This window comes from Macaca fascicularis, chromosome 19 (genome assembly GCF_037993035.2).
Source record: "Macaca fascicularis isolate 582-1 chromosome 19, T2T-MFA8v1.1".
NCBI lineage: Eukaryota > Metazoa > Chordata > Mammalia > Primates > Cercopithecidae > Macaca > Macaca fascicularis.
The window spans coordinates 21,109,781-21,122,475 of NC_088393.1; the positions used below are offsets into that span (position 1 = coordinate 21,109,781).

A 12,695-nucleotide genomic window follows, 5' to 3' on the forward strand; every position below is an offset into this window, starting at 1 on the left:
TTTCTGTGAACAACAAGGCTGTTTATTCACTTGGGTGCAAGTGGGTTGAGTCTGAAAAGAGAGTCAGCAAAGGGAGATAGGAGAGGGGCAGCTTTATAGGGCTTGGATAGGCAATGGAAAGTTACAGTTAAAGGTGGTCATCGATTGATAGCAGGCGAGGGGTATACAAGGTGAATGGTGGAGAGATCATGGGACTCATTGTCAAAGAGAAGAATGTCACAGGGTCAATTGATCGGTTGGGATAGGGAAGGAACAAGTTATAATGGTAGAATGTCATAAGGTGGGTTAGTTATTTAAGGCAGGAACTGGCTGTTTCCCTTCTTTGTCGTTTTTTGACTGCTCCAGACTTCTTGGTTCCTGTAGGCCACCTGGACGTACATGTGCAGGTCAGAGGGGTTATAATGGCTGAGCTTCGGCTGAGGCCTGACATTCCTGTCTGTTTATTTACAAAATATAAAGTTATAAGAAAAGATAAAGAAAATGTAAGTTTTTAGTGAGGGTCATTGGGCTAGGGGTGATATTTCTCAGGACTGCTACAAGTGTGACCAGAGACTGCGTGAACATCTTACAGAAAATTTTATAATGAGTTAGTCCAGTAAGTTTTGGGTCTAGGGTGCATTTTTATGTGGCTTAAAAGGTGCCAGTTAGCATATTTTTGAGCTTGGAACTGCCCTAATAGTATAAGTTCTCTAAAAACAGTAATCAGGCATATTAGCTTTAATGTAAGTGGCGATGAGTTTTTAGACCAAGGAAGGCATAATGTTTTACATACCAAAGCTTTTTGTCCCCATTTTCCATCATATGAATGGGATTCCCTGTTGTTAAGTCAATGACCTATTATATTAACCTTTTCCCATAGGTGTGGGTGGTGATGTGAATGGAAAGTTCAATAGTTCTGATTGCAGATCCTATGCGGGAGAGATAATAAGTAAAATAATCTTTGTTTCCTGGATTAAGGTGAGGAAGAATAAATTTTTCACAATCTAAGAACCACTTGCCCTAAGTTGGAAAAGACTGGTAGAGCAGGTTTGTAGAAGAGGAGTAGGTGGTGGTGATAGAGGAGAATGAAAAATATTGACCTTTTGGAGTGAGGGCTGGAATATTTGTGGGTGTGGAGGCATTTGCTATTTCTTTTGCTGTCCTGTCAGGATAGGCATTTCCTTTAGCTATAAGATCAGTTGGTTTCTGGTGTCCTTTACTATGAATGACCCCAGCCTTGGCTGGCAGGAGAGCAGCCTTAAGGAGAGCCTTTATTAGAGAGGCATTGATAGTGGAAGAGCCTTGTGTGGTGAGGAGAGCTCTTTCAGCCCATATAACAGCACAGTGGTGCAGGATATGGAAGGCATATTTACAATTGCCTCCATATACCTTTGCAAGAGTGAGGGCCTGAGTTAAGGCAATGAGTCCAGCTTGCTGAGAGGTAGTGGAGGAGTGCAGAGCAGTAGCCTCAATGAAAGATTGGAAGAGGCTATAGCATAGCCTGCATTTGCTGGTGAGTAGCAGTTAGGCCTGGTGGAACTGCCATCAATAAACCAAGTGTGATCAGGGTGAGGAATAGGAAAGATGGAAATATGGGGAAATGGAGTGAATGCCAGGTGGATCAGAGACATACAGTCATGGGGGTCAGGTGTGGTATCAGGAATAATGTGGGAGGCCGGATTGAAGTCCGGGCCAGGAATAATGGTAACTGTGGGAGACTCAAAAAAGAGTGAGTATAGCTGAAAGAGCCAGGGGGCAAAAAGTATATAAGTCAGGTGGGAGGAAGGAAATAGATTTTAAATGTTATGAGAATTGTAGAGAGTGAGTTGAGCATAGTTGGTGATTTCGAGGACCTCTTGATCATAGTTTGTGATTCTGAGGATCTCTAAAAATATTAGAGTGGTGGCAGTCACCGCACACAGACATGAGGGCCAGGCTAAAACAGTAAGGTCAAGTTGTTTGGACAAAAAGGCTACAGGACGTGGTCCTGGGCCTTGTGTAAGAATTCCAACTCCACAGCTCTTCACTTTCACTGTGTGTAATGAAAAGGGTTGGGATGAGTCAGGGAGAGCTAGCATGGGAGCAGTTTTTAGAGCTATTTTTAAGGAACAGAAAGAGGAGTGGAGAGGATTTGTGATCTTTGGGGTCAGCTGGGTTTTCCTTTGTGAGTTTATATAACGTTTTTGTTAGGATGACAAAACCAGGTATCCAAAGGCGAAAGTATCCAACTATGCCTACAAAGGAAAGGAGTTGTTGCTTTGCTGGTAGGGATAGAGGTCTGTGAGATTAACTGAACATGGTCTGTAGAAAGAGTGCATGTATGTCGATGGAGGACTATGCCAAGATATGTAACAGAAGGGGAAGAAATTTGAGCCTTAGAGGGGGATACTTGGCACCTCTTTGAGTAGAGATGTTAAAGAAGTAGGATACTGTCCTGATGGGAAAATTGGTAAGAGGGGCTGCAAAGAAGGTCATCAACATATTGAATAAGGTGAGAAGCAGAAGGGTGGAAAGAAAGGAAATCATGAGAAAAGGCTTGGCTGAAGTAATGAGGGCTGTCTCTGAAGGCTTGTGGCAGTACAGCCCAGGTAAGCTGCTGGGACTGATGAGTATCAGGGTCAGTCCAGGTAAAAGCAAAGAGAGGCTGAGACAAGGGGTGCAGGGGAATAGTGAAAAGGGCATCTTTAAGATCAAGAATGGAATAGTGAGTTGTGGAGGAAAATATTGAGGACAAAAGAGTGTACAGGTTGGGCACCACAGGGTGAATAGGCAAAACAATTTGGTTGATAAGGCACAGATCCTGAACTAACATGTAAGACTTGTCTGGTTTTTAGACAGGTAAAATGGGGGAATTGTAAGGGAGTTTGTAGGCTTTAGAAGCCCATGCTTTAGCAGGCAAGTGATAACAGGCTTCAGTCCCTTTAAAACCTGTTGTGGGATGGGATACTGGCATTGAGTAGGGTAAGGGTTATTAGGTTTTAATGGAATGGTAAGGGGGGCATGGTCAGTTGCCAAAGAGGAAGTAGAGGTATCCCACACTTGTGGATTAAGGTGGAGAGATACAAGGGGAGGATGCAAAAGAGGCTTTGGGTTGGGAAGAAGGGTGGCAATGAGATGTGACTGTAGTCCAGGAATAGTCAGGGTAGCAGATAATTTTGTTAAAGTGTTTTGGCCTGTGGGGAAAAGAAAAAAAGATCAGCCTATTACTGTGTCTATATAGAAAGAAGTAGACATAAGAGACTCCCATTTTGTTCTGTATTTGAGATGCTGTTAATCCTTGACCCTACTCCCAACCTTGTCCTTGCAAGAGACATGTGCTGTGGTGACTTAAGGCTTAATGGATTTTGGGCTATGCAGGATGTGTCTTTGTTAAACAAGTGCCTGAAGGCAGCTTGCTGGTTAAAAATCCTGCCCATCCCTGGGCAATGGAACATCTCGGTGTAAAACCCGATTGTATGCTCTGTTTACTGAGATAGGAGAAAACTGCCTTACGGCATAAGGTGGGACTTGCTGGCGGGACTTGCTGGCGCAGTGCTGCTAAGAGGTTTATGGAGATGTTTGCATATGCGTATCAAGGCACAGCATTTCCCTTTGAACTTATTCATGTCACAGAGATCTTTATCCATATGTCTTACTGCTAATTTTCTCCCTTCAATGATCCTATTGTCCTGCCACTCCGTTATCTTTAAGATGGTAAAGATAATTATCAATAAATACTAAAGGAACACAGAAACCGGTGCTGGCGTGGGTCCTCTGTATGCTGAGCGCCGGTCCCCTGGGCCCACTTTTTCTTTCTCTATACCTTGTCTCTGTGTCTCATTTCTTTTCTCAAGTCTCTCGTTCCACCTAATGAGAAATGCCCACAGGTGTGGAGGGGTAGGCCACCCCTTCATTGGCCTAATAAGGGAACTGGGCAGGTGGGGATAACTAAAAAAGAGTATGTAAAAGAATGTTGTCCAATTTGGCACCAGAGTTGGGGAGTTTAAAGAAGTTTAGAAGCCTGGCCATCAATACCCACAACAGTTATGGAGGCAAGGGAAACAGGTCCTTGAAAAGAAGGTAGCATGGAGTGGGCAGCCTCTGTATTGGCTAAGAAGGGGATGGACTTACCTTCCACTGTATGAGTTATCCAAAGCTTAGCATCTGTGATGGTCCAGGGGGCTTCCAAGGTGATCGGGCAGCATCACTCTTGCCAGTAAGCTGAGGAGATCTGGGAAGGAGTCAGCCAGAGAGCTTTGAGCTGGAGCTCCAGGGCCCTAGAAATGGCTGTGATATTAGTTGGACAGTCCAATTTCCAGTGGGGTCCCACTCAGATGGGACATGGCTTAGGAGGAATTCCAGGCTGTGGGTATTCCTTGGCCCAGTGGCCAGTTTTGTGACCCTTGAAGCAAGGTCCATGAGGAGGTTTTAAAGGAGTGCCCGGAGGCTGCAGTTTGGTTGTTCTGAAGTTTTTATGTGCCAAAGGCATGGCTGGAGTTTGTCTTACAGTGGAGGCAAGCAGTTGCAGCTCTGAAAGATGATGCCACTTGACTGTCTCCTCTCTATTGTTGAACACCTTGAAGGTGAGGTTGATTAATTCTTGTTGTGGGGTTTGAGGGCCAGATTCCAATTTTTGAAGCTTTTTTTTAATGTCAGGAGCTGACTGGGTGATAAAATGCATATTGAGAATAAGATGGCCTTCTGGCTCTTCAGGGTTTAGGGGCTGTAAAGAGTCTAAGGGTGGCCACCAAATGGGCCTTGAACTGGGCTGGATTTTTATATTTGATGAAAAAGAGCCTAAATGCTAACTGATTTGAGAGAGGTCAGATAAAGAAAAAAGGAGAATTAACTTTGACTATGGCTTCAGCTCCAGCCACTCTCAAAGAGGAAATTGTTGGGCAGGTGAGGGAGGGCTAGTCACAGAATGAAACTGTAAGCTCGACCAGGTGTGAGAGGGGGAGGTGATAGAAAGATTATAGGGTGAGGGAGTGAAGGCTGAGGAAGAATTGCTTGACATGGAGAGGAGCAGCCTGGGGAGGAGGGAAAAGTTCAGATGGATCCGTAGAAAAGGAGGATTTAAAGGACTCAGAGCTTGGGATGGAGCCTGAAGGAACAGACAGGAGAGAAAGAAGAAAGATTTGGAATGAGTCATATTGGGAGCAGAGACTAGGGAGGGACCAATGTGTAAAGAATGCCTGGACGTCAGGCATCTCAGACCATTGGCCCATTTTTTGACAAAACTTATCTAGATCTTGTAGGATGGAGAAATATAATGTGCCATTTTCTGGCCGTTTAGAGCCATTATCAAGTTTGTATTGGGGCCAAGTGGTGTTGCAGAATAAAATAAGATGCTTAGGTTTTAGGTCAGGTGACAGTTGAAGAGGTTTTAAGTTTTTTAGAACACAGGTTAAGGAGGAAGGAGGAATGGAGGGTGGAAATTTGCCCATACTAAAATGGTAAGTTTAGAGAAGAGAGGTGGTAGAGACACAGAGAGAGACAGGGGTGGTACTTGCCACCCAGGGGAGGTGGTACTTGCCACCAAGTTGAAGGATCAAGGCAGGCATCCCAGTGGTGATCAAACACCTCTAGAACGTGGGTGAATAATCAGGCAGGCATCCCCGCAGTGATTAGACACCAAGGGAAGACTGTCTTCCCAAGTCTGTGACCAGCGCTGGAGTTTTGGGTCCATGGATAAAACGTGTCTCCTCTGTCTCTACCAGAAAGGGAAAGGAAATGAAGGGAAGGGAGAGATTGAAGGGTGGCACCAAAACTGAAAGGAGAAAGAGGTTGAGGGATAGCAAGAGAGGTTGGAGAAGAGAATAAAAAGAGGTCGCTTACCCGATTTAAAATTGGTGAAGTGCTTTTTGGGCCAGTCTGAGGTCCCAAGGTCAGAGGTGGATTTTCTCATGGAGCAAAAGGCAGGAGGACAGGGGATTCATCTCCTGAGGGAGGTCCCCCAATCCAAGTCACGGCAACAAATGTCAAGTGCATCCATGTGAAAAGACCACCAAACAGGCTTTGAGTGAACAACAAGGCTGTTTATTCACTTCGGTGCAAGTGGACTGAGTCCGAAGAGAGTCAGCAAAGGGAGATAGGATAGGGCCAGCTTCATAGGGCTTGGGTAGGCAGTGGAAAGTTACAGTTAAAGGTGGTTATCTATTGTTAGCAGGGGAGGGGGTCACAAGGTGAATGGTGGAGAGATCATGGGACTCATTGTCAAGGAGAAGAATGTCACAGAGTTGATTGATCAGTTAAGGTGGGGCAGGGAAAAGTCACAATGTTGGAATGTTGTAATGCTGGTTAATCAGTTAAGGCAGGAACAGCCTGTTTCACTTTCTTTGTGGTTTTTTTGGCTGCTCCAGGCTTCTTGGCTCCTGCAGGCCATCTGGACATATATGTGCAGGTCATAGGGGTTATAATGGCTGAGTTTCGGGTCAGATGCCTGACACCAAACACTTTCGTTTAGGCCTCTCCCATAGACCACAAACTACAAACCATAGCTGGGTGCTCTACAATTCTAGAAACACTCTTTGATTAAATTCTATAATATTTTTGCAGTGACTCCCATAAAGTTTTAATAGGCAAAAGTAGGACCGACCTGGGAACCCCACAGAACAAAGTTCTTCCCATTCCTGGCACTCTCATCATTTCTAGGTTTCTAGGGGGTCCCGGTGTCTTAGCTGTGGATCTCCCAATACCTGCAGGTCACAGGGCCACAGAGGCTGAGTCTATAGGGGCAGAAGACACAGAGCAATGAAGACACGACATGGAACTCAAGCTGCAGCAAGAGACAAATGCCCCACCAAACCTGGAAGCCACACTGTTTCACTTCAGCTGCTTGCCCAATGGGACAGTTCCCAGCCCAGAGTCACTGATTGGATAACTTTTTATTTATTTATTTATTTTTGAGACGGAATCTCACTCTGTCCTTCAGGCTAGAGTGCAGTGGCACAATCTCTGCTCACTGCAACCTCCGCCTCTCAGGTTCAAGCAATTCTTCTCCCTCGACCTCCCGAATAGCTGGGACTACAGCATGAGCTATGGTGCCCAGCCTGCATAATGTTTAAAACCTCACCCTCTCAGGCCCTGAGTGATAGAAGATATGCTTAGATGATGGGCCACAGCCCTCTCAGGCAGGACTTCCTCCCTGAGCTGAGCCAGGCCCACCCTAGAGGATATTTGCATTCAACCTTGCATATAAGGTCATATACATTTGTAAATAATATATCATATGGCAGACAGGCACGGTGGCTCATGCCTGTACTCCCAGCACTTTGGGAGGTCGAGGTGGGTGGATCATGAGGTCAAGAGTTCAAGACCAGCCTGGCCAACATGGTGAAACCCCTTCTCTACTAAAAATACAAAAATTAGCCTTGCATGGTGGGCAGCACCTGTAATCTCTGCTACTCTGTAGGCTGAGGTAGAGAATTGCCTGAAACAGGGAGGCAGAGGTTGCAGTGAGCCAAAATCATGCCACTGCACTCCAACCTGGGCGATAGAGCGAGACTCCATTTCAAAAAAATATATATGGCTATATACAAATGAAAATAATATAATAACAAATGTTTTGAAATTTCAGCTTTTTTTTGGCCAAGTGCTGTGGCTCATGCTTGTAATCCAAACAATTTGGGAGTCTGAGGCAGGAGAATCGTGAGGTCAGGAGTTCAAGACCAGCCTGATCAACATGGTGAAACCCCGCCTCTACTAAAAAATTAACTTTGAGAGGCCAAGGTGGGTGAATCACCTGAGGTCGGGAGTTTGAGATCAGTCTGACCAACATGGAGAAACCCCATCTCTACTAAAAATACAAAATTAGCTGGGCTTGGTGGCGCATGCCTGTAATCCCAGGTATTCAGGAGACTGAGGCAGGAGAATCGCTTGAATCCCCAGGAAGTGGAGGTTGCAGTAAGCCAAGATTGTGCCATTGCACTACAGCCTGGGCAACAAGAGCAAAACTCTGTCTCAAAAAAAAAAATTAGCCGGGCCTGGTGACATGCGCCTGTAATCCTAGCCACTCAGGAGGCTGAGCCAGGAGAATCACTTATACCCAGGAGGCAGATGTTGCAGTGAGCTGAGATCATGCCACTGCACTCCAGCCTGGGTGACAAAGCGAGACTCCGTCTCAACGAAAAAATAAAAATTAAAAAAAAAATTCAGCTTTTTTACGTTCCTGGTTTATGGTCCTTTGAGTAGGCAGCCTGAGATTTTAAAAAGGAGGTAATCCTCTGAAATAAAATGTGAGCCACATGTGAATTTTGAATTTTCTAGTAGCCAAACTTTAAAAAGAAACAAAGAACAGGTTGAATGGGTTGCAACAATGTAATCCAATATATCCAAAATATCATTTTAATGTGTGAGGAATATGTAATTATTAATGAAGTATATAAATATTTGTAACTAAATTTTCGAAACTAACTCTATATTTTACCTTTCTAGCACATTGCAGTTCAGACCAGGCACATTCCAGGCAGACAGGAGCCACACATGGAAGCTCTGATGTCAGTGTTGTGAAGGGCCAGAGGTGAAGGAAGAGCCTCTCCCTACCAAAATCTCTCTTCAGTTCCGAGGATGGAACAGATAGTGGCCATAGAAAGAGCTAAGGGCAGCAGGAATAAAATAGCCACAGGTAAACCACTGCTGGCCACCTGTTGCCCACCTTTCTTTTAGAGATTAAGCAGTGAACAAAGGGTGATGGGGCCACAGGAGAAAAAAACTATGTCTTCAGTTCTGTCCACATTCTCGAACTCCAAAGTTTAGATATGGAAAAAATAGATTAAAAGCACTTATTTTGCTATTTGGCCTTGGCCCTAATTGTCTGGCTGTGGTTATGGGTTTTCTCGAGTGTTGACTGAACTCCTGGAGTAACTGCACAGGACATCAGCTGATCTGCCCACCTCGGCCTTCGGAAGTGCTGGGATTACAGGTGTGAGCCACTGCGTCCGGCCAAAATCTTCTACATACAAGTGTGTGCCATGGGTGCACGCAAGAGACCGTTTTTGATTTCTGTCATTTGTAGAGTCATAAGAAAAAAACAGTGAACAAAGAGTGTATGGGCCGGGCGCGGTGGCTCAAGCCTGTAATCCCAGCACTTTGGGAGGCCGAGACGGGCGGATCACGAGGCCAGGAGATCGAGACCATCCTGGCTAACACAGTGAAACCCCGTCTCTACTAAAAAAATACAAAAAACTAGCCGGGCGAGGTGGCGGGTGCCTGTAGTCCCAGCTACTCGGGAGGCTGAGGCAGGAGAATGATGTAAACCTGAGAGGCGGAGCTTGCAGTGAGCTGAGATCCGGCCACTGTACTCCAGCCCGGGCCACAGAGTGAGACTCTGTCTCAAAAAAAAAAAAAAAAAAAAAAAAAGAAACAAAGAGTGTATGATAGCAGCGATGTCTTCATTTCTGATCTTGTAAAAAAAAAAAAAAAAGTCTATCTGGGCTGGGCATGGTGGCTCACGCTTGTAATCCCAGCACTTTGGGAGGCCGAGGCAGGTGGATCACAAGGTCAGGAGTTCGAGACCAGCCTGGCCAATGTGGTGAAACCCTGACTCTACTAAAAATACAAAAACTAGCCAGGCATGGTGGCACGTGCCTGTAGTCCCAGCTACTCGGGAGGCTGAGGCAGAACAATCGCTTGAACCCGGAGCCAGACGTTGCAGTGAGCCATTACCACACCACTGCACTCCAGCCTGGATGACAGAGCAAGGCTCTGTCTCAAAAAAAAAAAAAAGCTATCTATATTAATGTTGCCATCTGCTCTTGAGAAGAAACTTTACTGGTTAGCTTTACCTTAAGATCTCCAATGGGTATACAATTTCAAATGTTTGCAGGGGCCCTTCTGAGTCATGAGATTATCAACCCAAGGTTCGAGGTCCTGAAGTCTTGCTGCAGTGTAGATGGCAGGCAGACTCAATCTCTGGGTTCTAGATTATAAAGAGTTTTACTGTCCTCAGTCAGTAGACCATTAAAAGCATTCTTTACCTGGTAAAAATATGCTTTGCCATAATGCACTGAAGCTTTGCTGCATTTAATCATATTAGACTTCAGTAGCAGAAGATACATGAGGTTCTATTATCAGGTGCCTAAGCTTTCCAATGACTATTTTATAATAGTCAACACATTTTTTTCACTCTCAGTGAATCTGATTGTCATCAGTCTCAATTACAATAGAAATCCAGTTCATTTAGTTAGCTTTGCTTAACACTATTTTATCGGGGCTCGGTACAGTGGCTCACTCCTTTAATCTCAGCACTTTGGGAGACTGAGGTAAGTGGATCACTTGAAGTCAGGAGCTCAAGACCAGCCTGGCCAACATGGTGAAACCTCGTTTCTACTAAAAATACAAAAATTAGCCGGGCATGGTGGCAGGCGCCACCGTGCTACTCAGGAGGCTGAGGCAGGATAATGGCTTGAATCTGAGAGGTGGGAGTTGCAGTGAGTTGAGATGGCACCACTGTACTACAGCCTGGGTGACTGAGTGAGACTCAGTCTCAAAGAAAAAAATAAAAATAAAAAACTATTGCATCTGTAATACCGTATTTAACAGTTTTATAACTTGTCTAGTGAAATAAGCACCTTTAGTATTGGAGACTTTTTTAGAAATATCCTATGAGCAAAACATATTTCTTAATATCCTTTTAGCTACTGTTATAACATCAGACTTTTCGTTTGAGAAAACCTGTGTTTTTTTTTTTGTTTTGTTTTGTTTTTTTTTTGAGATGGAGTTTCGCTCTTGTTGCCCAGGCTGGAGTGTAATGGCACGATCTCGGCTCACCACAACCTCTGCCTTCTGGGTTCAAGTGATTCTCCTGCCTCAGCCTCCTGAGTGAGTAGTGAGTAGCTGGGATTACAGGCATGAGCCATTGTGCCCACCCTGCTGCTTTATATTTCTGAGTAGTTTTCTGTTGTGTGGATGCTCTAGAATGTGTGAATTTATTTTCCTATTGATAGACATTTGGGCTGTTTCTTGCTTTGAGCTATTTTGATTAAAACCTCCATGAATGCTTTTACACATATATTTTTTAATATTTAACTTAATTCTTTATCAGCATGTGTCACATCTTTGCATTATTTTACTTGTTACTCAAGAGATTACAATATGTGTCCTTTTCAAAATTTCAACTTTTATCATAAATACAGAGGTTACATTTAAAGGTTTGTTACATGAGAATATTGCATCCAGCTAGTAAGCATAGTACCTAATATGTAGTTTTTCAACCCTTGCCCCCCTCCCTTTCATCCCCCTTTAGTAGTCCTCTTTAGAGGACAATGTACATCTTTAACATAACACATAATACTATATAACATAATACAGTACTACATGGTTTTCATAAATGTAAAATATAAAAACCTTATGACAGAAAAATTCTATTTTCTTCTTCGAGCTTTTGTGCTGCTGTTACAATTTTACATCTATGTATTATAAATCCAATAATAGAGAGTCATAATTGTTGCTTTTATTAGTCATAGGTTGCTTTAAAAATGAAGGGAACAATTTAGTCAGATACTTTGGTGCTATGCAAATATACTGCTTTTTTTTTTTTTTTTGAGACACACTCACCTCGGCCTCCCAAAATGCTGGGATTATAGGCGTGAGCCACCACGCCCGGCCGTGCACTGCTTATTTTTTAAGTCTTAATTACAATTTTTACACTCCTCAGTTAGCCTTGGATACAATAATAACTGTGGTGGTTTTGTGATGATTTCTTTAGCATTTTATCTATGTTGATTAGTATTTGGAATTCTGTAAAAAGTATTTGCCCTCTCCTTTTTGTTTGTTTGTTTATTTAAATATTTTTATTTCAGTGTGAATGCATGGGTATTTATTTGATTTGACTTGATTTATTTTATAGGTCAGTGTTTTAATTACTCATTTGGATGCTTTTTTTTTTTTTTTTTTTTTTTTTTTTTTTTTTTTTTTTGAGACGGAGTCTCACGCTGTTGCCCAGGCTGGAGTGCAGTGGCGCGATCTCGGCTCACTGCAAGCTACGCCTCCCGGGTTCCCGCCATTCTCCTGCCTCAGCCTCCTGAGTAGCTGGGACTACAGGCGCCCACCACCGCGCCCGGCTAATTTTTTTTTTTGTATTTTTAGTAGAGACGGGGTTTCACTGTGGTCTCGATCTCCTGACCTTGTGATCCGCCCGCCTCGGCCTCCCAAAGTGCTGGGATTACAGGCTTGAGCCACCGCGCCCGGCCTGGATGCTTTTATTGTTCCAGATTGAACCATTGGGAGTTCTTTCAGTCTGGCTGCCTTTGACATGTTCCCATCATTTTTTTAAAGAGCTTAAAAAAAAAAAAAAAAAAAAAAATTTGAGGCTGAGCTCAGTGGCTCACACCTGTAATCCCAGCACTTTGGGAGGCCGAGGTAGGTGGATCACCCAAGGTCAGGAGTTCAAGACAAGCCTGGCCAACATGGTGAAACCCCATCTCTACTAAAAATTAGCCGGGCATGGTGGCACCTATAATCCCAGCTACTCAGGAGGCTGAGAGAGGAGAAATGTTTGAACCCAGGAGGTGGAGGTTGCAGTGAGCAGAGATCGCGCCACCGCACTCCAGCCTCCAACGTGGGCAACAAGAGCAAAACTGTCTCAAAAAAAAAAAAAAAAAAAGCATTTTGGCTCTACAAGATACTCTACATAACCTATGAATTATCTGATAAGAACAAGAACTGAAAACAATGGAAACTGGGAGATGCACTAAGACCCTGAGTTTTGGTCACACTATGACCTGTGTGGGACCCTA

General features: G+C 44.0%; 1 long non-coding RNA gene across 1 annotated transcript; it reads right to left on the bottom strand.

Moving 5' to 3' along the window:
* On the bottom strand, positions 1–5,271 carry LOC135968444 (uncharacterized). Its single transcript, XR_010583249.1, has 2 exons — positions 4,090–5,271; positions 1–436 (listed from the first exon to the last, which is right to left on the bottom strand). It is a non-coding gene; the product is annotated as an uncharacterized lncRNA (long non-coding RNA).
* Positions 5,272–12,695: the final 7,424 nt, after the last annotated feature.